Source organism: Hylobates moloch, unplaced genomic scaffold (assembly GCF_009828535.3).
Source record: "Hylobates moloch isolate HMO894 unplaced genomic scaffold, HMol_V3 SCAFFOLD_21, whole genome shotgun sequence".
Taxonomy (NCBI): domain Eukaryota; kingdom Metazoa; phylum Chordata; class Mammalia; order Primates; family Hylobatidae; genus Hylobates; species Hylobates moloch.
This window is the reverse complement of record NW_026652296.1, coordinates 27,642,100-27,648,331: the sequence shown is the minus strand read 5'-3', so window position 1 is coordinate 27,648,331 and position 6,232 is coordinate 27,642,100.

The following is a 6,232-nucleotide window of genomic DNA, read 5'->3' as shown; positions in this document are numbered from 1 at the left end:
TGTAACTAGAACCTCATAGGAGCCCCATGAATCAGGCAGGCAGAGACTGGAGTTCCATTTTATGGATGTGGGGACTAAGGTCCACTGAGGAGGGGAATGCATGGTGCCTCAGAGCTGGATGGTGACACGACCTTCCTTCAATCCAGACATAAGATGTCTGGTTCCGTCTCCTATTCTCCAGCTCCCAGAGCAGGACCTTGTCCCTGAGCCACGAACTTCAGGTGATGGGGAGTTCATTGTTCTTCTAGGCAGCTTCTCCGTCTTTGGTTTCTCCGTCTTTGGTTTTACGAGCAAGGTTTTTTGTTCTAAGGAGGCAACATCTGCTTCCCGGGCCTCTGCCCTTCTGGTCACACTGAACATGTCTAACCCCTTTTCCCTTGGAATGCCCTTCACACCCAGTGAGTCACACAGGACAAGATGACCTAAGTAACACCAAGGGATGTAAATGCCGGCAAGTCAAAGCCATGTGGTTTTCTATCCCTGATAAGCTAATCTCTTAGCCAGAGACAGGATTCCTTCCTGCCTAGATATATGGGGTTTATGTTCTGTTTATGTTTCCTTTGGGGAGTAAAAGGTGCCTCAATTTTTACCACCAGTAAGCAAAGCCTTTGGTATGGTGTGACCCTAGCCACTCTTCCTGTGAGGGTTCAGGTTCATTCCTAAAGTTTCCTGCATGAGAGATTGAAGGTACTGGACCAAGCCCAGAGTCTTGGTGGTGGAGAATAGGTTGGGGGTGGTACTGAGAGAATGGCAAGGGGCAGGTTGGAAAATCCACCCCCAAGATTTTGCTCAGGACAATGTGACTTGTATTTCACTTGGTTATTTGGTTAATTAATTCATTCATCCTACTTTTATTGAGGGTTAAAATAGGCTGAGCTCTAGAAGTGAGGGAGGGAGACCCAGGCACTCAGAGTGGTCTGGAGTATGAGAGAGACAAAAAACTTAAGACAGAGGCATAGTCCATAAGGAAGTTAATAACCTAGGAAAAGATTATGAGCTCAATATGTCAGTCCAGTGATCCATCTATCCATCCATCCATCCACCCATCCATCCATCCATCCACCCATCAATCCATGTAACCATCCATTTGTTCATTCACCCATCCATCCATCCACCCACCCACACACCCACCCACCCATCAATCTAAATCCATATAACCATTCATCCATTTGTTCATCATCCATCCATCCATCTGCCCATTTATGCAGTCATTTTCTCCAACCTGCCAGGCTTTGTTTGTACGCATGATGTACCTATTTCAATAATATATACTCTTTAAGGTGAAAGGGGGATGAAAATGCCTCAGTCAAGCTCCTTGCCCAGAAGGAAGCTGGTGGTCTGTCCAAAGAGAGTTGCCCTAATGCTAAGGGACACCCTTTGGTCATTCAGTTAGGTGCCTGCTGGGCTCTGGCTGCTGAGAGGGACAGATGGGTGTAGCAGTCTGAGTCCAGTTAGAAGATAGAAACCACACAGGAACTCAAACAGTGGAAGTTTAATATGAAGAGTTATTAACTATGATAAAAGAGTCACTGCAAGACATAAGGAAACTTTATATGGTCCTCTAGGGCTGAGGGAGAGTACCCAAGGAAAGACAAACTTGGAAGGGCTTCAGGCCTCATTGGAGAAGGCATTGCTCAGCCTAGTGGATAGCAAAGATGTTGGCTGGTGTGTCCAGGTTGGAGATAGCCTCAGCTGGCCTAGAGTTGCTGGGCAAACAACAGGAGACTAAGACCTTGGGAACCAGTGTGCAAGCAGCATGGGGTGACGAAAGAGGGGAGGGCTGGAGTGTGGCTTGCACATGGAGCAGCTCAGGGTGTGGCTCTCTGGACTATAGCCGACTGGATAGAGGTAAAGTGGGGCTACTTATGGAGGAGTCTGGGCACTGGCATGGGCAAGAGGCCTTCAGAGGGGTTGGGTCAGATGGGTGGGGGCATGGGGAGTAGCTCTGATTTCTGTTTGGAAGGGCTGGCCGCAGGCTGAGGTTGCAAGTTTGCAGAGGGATTGAGTTCTGGACCCATGGCTGGGATAGGCTTCACCTGTACACACTCACATAGCCAACTCCAACCCACACTGGAAATTGCAGGAAGCCGCTTCCTCTTGCACTGCCCTCTCCTAAGAAAGGTTGACGGCCGGGCGCGGTGGCTCACGCTTGTAATCCCAGCACTTTGGGAGGCTGAGGCGGGCGGATCACGAGGTCAGGAGATCGAGACCACGGTGAAACCCCGTCTCTACTAAAAATACAAAAAATTAGCCGGGCGTGGTGGCGGGCGCCTATAGTCCCAGCTACTCGGAGAGGCTGAGGCAGGAGAATGGCGTGAACCCGGGAGGCGGAGCTTGCAGTGAGCCGAGATTGTGCCACTGCACTCCAGCCTGGGCGACAGAGCGAGACTCTGTCTCAAAAAAAAAAATAAATAAATAAAATAAAATAAAATAAAAAAAAAAGAAAGGTTGACATCTTGCTCACTTTAAAGGAGAAATGCTTAAATGAGTCCCATTGCTTATCATGGAACATACACTGAAGGGTGCTTTTGGAGCTGAGAGGCAGTGATAAATTGCTAACTGACACAGTGGGGCAGAGGAGAAAAGGACGGTGTTTTCCCAGGTCAGGAGCCTTTGCGAATCTCACTTGTCCACTTGCATGGCCACTCTTTGCCCTAAATGTCTACCCTGCAGATTTCCTCGCTAGGCTCTTTGCCCAACATGGGATTTCTTTACCGGAGCCTGTTTACCCCCATGCAGCAGCTCAGACGCAGTCTCCCCTGGCCACAGCATGGGGTGACCTGCCTGCCTTGTTTCAGTCTCCAAACCCCTCCTCCCCAATCACTCTGATGCCCCTTGATTGCACACCATGGTTATTGGTGTCTGTGGCTTCCTACCCCGCTGCACCTCCCTGACCCCTCCCAGAGCCCAGTGTACAACAAATGCATAATAAATGTGTGGTAAGCGAGCTGTTTGCACACATACATGGTGGAGCTCTGGCCCAGGCTTGCCTCAACCCTAAGCCCTGGGCATGCCGTGTGGAGAGCCCCATCCTCATAGGCAGGTGGGGGCTGCTAGACTTGGAGTCCCCTGTGTTGGGTCCCCAGAGGGTCAGTGGGGAAGGGAAAAGATGATACTGAGCTTCAGGACTGGCCCAGTCTCTAGCTTCTGAGAGTTAGGGAGAGGAAAGGAGGCTAGGGAAGGCTCCCTGGAGGAAGGAGCCTCAGCTGGTCCTGGAAGCTGGCTGAATTTAGAGCTGGGGGCAGAGAGGGCGTTATAAAGAGCCAGGCAGGGCAATCCTGGGGCCCTGGAGAAGAGAAGAGCCCTGTTGAGTATGCCTTGGCAGGTGTTGGCCTGGGCTCTGGAGCCCTTGGATCCACATTCAACCCCTAGCTGTGCCATTCACTCGCTGTATGACCTTGGGCAAATGACTTGACCTCTCTGAGCCTTAGTTTCTCTAGCTATAAAATGGGGGAAATTGCTTAAGTGCCTGCCTCATAAGGTAGTTCTGAGGATTAAATGGGTGAGTGTAAATAAACACTTAGCATGATGCCTGGTACAGGGGGAATGCACAGTAAATGGGTCCTACTGTTATTGTCAGCAGCATAGAGTTCTACCCTCTCCTCCGTCATAAAGAGGATTAAACAGAAGTGGCCCAGAGAGGTTGAGGGAGCTGCCCAAGGCCACACAGCTTCTGAGGGAAGTGGCTGGGACTGGTGTTCAGGTCCCTAAACCCATTCAAGGGGTTTCTCCTGTTTCACCCACCCCATGTCCTTTCTGCTGTCCACCCCAAATACGCTCCGCCCTGGTGGGAGGCAGGGAGAGCAGGCAGCTGCAGTCAAGGCACACTGGGGTGGATTTGTGGGTGGTGAGAGGATGTAAGGCCTGCCTGTCTGTCGGGGGTGGGTCAGCAGGGATAAGACGATGCTCTCTGTGGACCTGGCTCCTGCAGCTCAGGGCCTGGATCAGAGTAGAGACTATCTGGCCACCCTGGGTCCTGCTCTCGCCCTTCCCAGCCTGGCTTCAGCCGCGGCATGTGACCTCGGGCAGGCCCTCACTCCCCTCTGGCCTCAGTGGCCCCAGGTGCACACGAGCACCGTGGCTTCCTCCATCTTTCTGGACTTGTGGAGTCCGTGTGGGATGGGAAAGGAAAACCCCAGGCCCCCAGCAGCCTCCCGGGGACTGTTTCTCAAGTACAAAAGCCCTCAAGGCGCCTCTGAACCAAGGCTCCCCAAAAAGCTCATGATGGGCAGAACAGAGGCTGGAAACCGCAAGGCCTGCTCCCGGGTCTGTGGCCGGCTCCCCCTGTGCCTCTGAAGTCACCCCCGCCTTCGTTTCTCCCAGGTTTGGACCTTGAGAGAAAGCACCCCCAACCTAGTACTGCATGGTAGCATCTTCAGGGGGTCCTTTGAAGACACCTCACGTGGCCATTAGCTCCTTGTGTCCCCTGTGAATGAACCTTGGGGGACACAAGCCCCATTGGGCTTAGCCAGCATCTCCTAAGCCTTTTGCACTTGCTGGCCCCTGCCTGAAACACCTTGCCCCTGTCTTGCAGAGCTGGCTTTGCTCACTCCCTGGCATCAGCTCCAAGAACCCTTGCTCACGGGTCTCCAGGTTCTGATGAGCACCCTGTTCTTCCATCTCTGTCCCATCTCTCTGGTTTAGTGGCTTTCATCACCCTCGCCTCCCTCGGGAACGATAGGCTTTGTGGTTGTTGACTTGCACAGTGCCTGTCTCCCCCTTTGGCCTCCAGGAACTCTCTCAGGGCAGGAACCCCAACTGCCTGTTCACTGAGATAAACCCAGTGCCCTGCACAGGCGTGGCACACAGCAGGGGCTCAATAAATGTTTCTTGAAGAAACAAACGCATGCCCTCTGTGTGCCCAGACTTGTGGGAGGTGCTGGATCTAGGAAAGGGGACATTGGGAGCACTGATGGTCACTTGGGCAGCCACATCCTGCCCCTGGTACCCGCCCTCATGTGGCCACCAGGATTCCCAGCCACTCTTGTCTTCCGTGCTATTTACATTGGAACAGACTGAAACGTCACGTGAGCAATGGGGCTCCGTTCTTCAAGCCTCTAGATAATTATCTGGGCCTTATTAAGCCCTTAATTATTCCAAGCCACTAATCAGGCTCCCGAATAAAAGGGCTTCCTCAGCTCAGGGTCAGGAGGCAGGGGTCAGTCATCTGCAGAACTTCCCTAAGCTCAGCAAGGTAAGGACAGTCCCCCACCTGTGGAACTCTCCCCAGAGAGTGTCTTATCCAGCTTTGTCATTTTACAGATGAGAAAACTGGGGCCCAGAGAGGGGAAGAGACTTGCCTGAGGTCACACAGAAAATGGGTGGCAGGGCTAGGACTTGGATCTATGTCCTGACCCCCATCCAGTGCTCCCCACCTCACAGGTGACCACTGGGCATTGTAATTTTCCGATGCTGTAGGAGTTAGGAAAGATCGAGGAGACAGTAGATCCAATGGGTCTCCCTTGGGCTCCATCTGAGGTTGAAGGGAGACTAGGGAGGGAAACCCCAGGCTCTGTTTTGTAAGAGCTCAGAGCCGAGCTGGGCGCCCAGGAGTGGGAGGGCATCTAGGAGTATGTGCCAGGTAGAGAGAGGGAGGAAGGGACTTCTGGTGGGGGAAACCATGAGCAAAGGATAGGGGTGGTTGGGGGTAGCAGGAAACACTCATCACAGGTACGGTGGATTATTTGCAGTCAGGTTCAATTTGTGATTTTTGAGGCTTGGGGCAGTCAGGGGTTGAGGGAGGCTTCCTGGTAGATGAGGCAAGGGCTGAAATTAGGACTTGAGGGTTGAGCTGGTGATAGATGGATGGAGGGAAGGCATTCTAAAATGGAGGGACAGCTTAGGACAAGCACATTCAGAAACAAAACCCTAGCATTAGCCATTTGTCCCAGAGACACCCGCATGGCCATGTTACCTGAAGCCACTTATTATTCTGAAAGGGCAAAAAAAGACCCTGCCCTGAGTGACCCTAATGCCTGGCATCAGTTCTGGCCTGGGGATGGGAGACTGGGGTGAGGCTCAGTCACCCCGTCTGTGAGATGGGGCTGGGGCTGGAGGAGACCTTCACCAAGTCCCTCCCAGCTCTGTTGCCTGGCTCAGAATTTCACAGCCCCTTTGGGGATGATTTTCAAAGAGATTTGACATGGGGTGTGCAGGGACGTGAGCACATGTCATGGCACGCACCTGTGCATTCACAGCTGTGGAGAAGCGCTACAGTGGATTATTTTAAGCC